General features: G+C 37.5%; 1 non-coding gene across 1 annotated transcript; it reads left to right on the top strand.

Moving 5' to 3' along the window:
- Nucleotides 1-375: 375 nt before the first annotated feature.
- On the top strand, nt 376-481 carry LOC141710336 (small nucleolar RNA R71). Its single transcript, XR_012570862.1, has one exon. It is a non-coding gene; the product is annotated as a small nucleolar RNA R71 (small nucleolar RNA).
- The last annotated feature ends 1,320 nt before the right edge of the window (nt 482-1,801 follow it).

The raw sequence follows: 1,801 nt of genomic DNA, 5'->3' as shown, positions 1-1,801 counted from the left end.
TGAAAGTTGATCACAAATTGAGCTGATTCGCTAGAAATAGCATACTGCTCAATTTCATGTGCCCCCGCACAAAGTTCACAAACACTAGTGATTTGATTAACTCCATAATTAGCCAAAGAGTCCACTTTCATCGTCAAAGCTTGAAGTTGAGTAGCTATAGCAGTAGCTGTATCCACTTCCAGAATTCCTGCGACCTTGCCTTGCAACATTCTTTAAGTAGGATTCTGGTTTTCATTAGCTGCTATAAGCTCAATCAACTCATAAGCTTCATTATAGATTTTGGCCCATAAGGCTCTACCAAATGCTACATCGAGCATAGGTCTAGACTGAGCACCCAAACCATTATAGAAATAGTTTATAATCATCCAATCAGGCATGCCATGATGTGGGCACTTCCTTAGCATCTCCTTATATCGATCTCAAGCCTCACACAGGGATTCTCCAGTTATTGTGCAAACTGAGTAAGAGCATTCCTGATTGTAACAGTCTTCACCATAGAAAAGAATTTAGTGAGAAACTTTTGAGCAAGATCCTCCCATTTGGTGATAGACCCTGGTGGTAGAGAATATAACCAGCACTTTGTTGTATCCCTCAGAGAGAATGGGAAGAGTCGCAGCTTGATAGCATCTTCAGTCACCCCATTGAACTTGAAAGTGTCGCAAATCTCGATGAAATCCCTGATGTGCATGTTGGGGTCTTCTGTAGAAGAACCCCCAAATTGAACTGAGTTCTGTATCATCTAAATCGTGCTCGACTTGATCTCAAAAGTGTTAGCCGAGATGGCTGGTCTGATGATACTCGACTGAATATCATTAATCTTAGGCTGATAATAGTCCATCAAAGCCTTATGAATTTCTGCTTGATCTCCCATCACTACTAAATCTGGTTCCTCGAATTTCTCTTCTTCTATTTTCTCTTCGTCTTCAAAAACTTCCCTTCGAATCACTACAGCTTCCTCCTCGGCTTGATCCAGAGTTCTCTTACGAGACCGTGAATGTGTATGCATACATGCTCGCTAGAGTACCTGAAACACGACAAGGAAAAGATTAGGTAAGTAACAATGTCGGAGTCAATGAACTTGAACGATCACTGATGATAAACACATAAACTAAAAGTTAACACCATGTCCCCGGCAGCGGCGCAAAAAAACTTGTTAGTCGCTAAGCAGGCGCTAATAATTCACGCAAGTATACGTGATCGTAAGTAATATATAATTATTTCTAGTTCGTTCCCACAGAGACTGGTTAGATTAACTATGTGATTTATACACTTATGCAACAATGATATGGTTATTATTCAATGCTAAGACAAATAACAATTTGGGTTTTGATTATACTATGATTAACTATTGAGAATTATACTAGAGAATATTAACTAAAAGATTAAAGAGAGTTGAATAATATATGACATAAACATGGGATTCTAACTTCATTAAATACTTCATTCAATAGCCTTTTCATTCTTAACCTTAGCATGTAATGGTGATGACACTAATCAGACATCATGAAACTGCTAAACGCCAACTTTCATTGCACGAATAACATACTACCAAACATCCACAAAAGATATAGAAGCTGAATAGACACAAATTATATTGAGACCCTATATGTCTATAGAATTTGACAACATAACGGTTTAATGCATAAGTTATCTATCGTGATTATATAGGACAAGTAAGATGGTTAAAATTACCTACGAATCATGCATATCAATAACACATGAACCTATGCTAGCATGGCAAGTTCTAAACCCTTAAACTCACTTTCGCTTCATTAAAGATTAACACGCTATCTTATAAGTT

Source organism: Apium graveolens, chromosome 2 (genome assembly GCF_009905375.1).
Source record: "Apium graveolens cultivar Ventura chromosome 2, ASM990537v1, whole genome shotgun sequence".
Lineage (NCBI taxonomy): Eukaryota > Viridiplantae > Streptophyta > Magnoliopsida > Apiales > Apiaceae > Apium > Apium graveolens.
The sequence above is the reverse complement of the archived record's forward strand: the minus strand, read 5'-3'. Positions and strand labels throughout refer to the sequence as shown.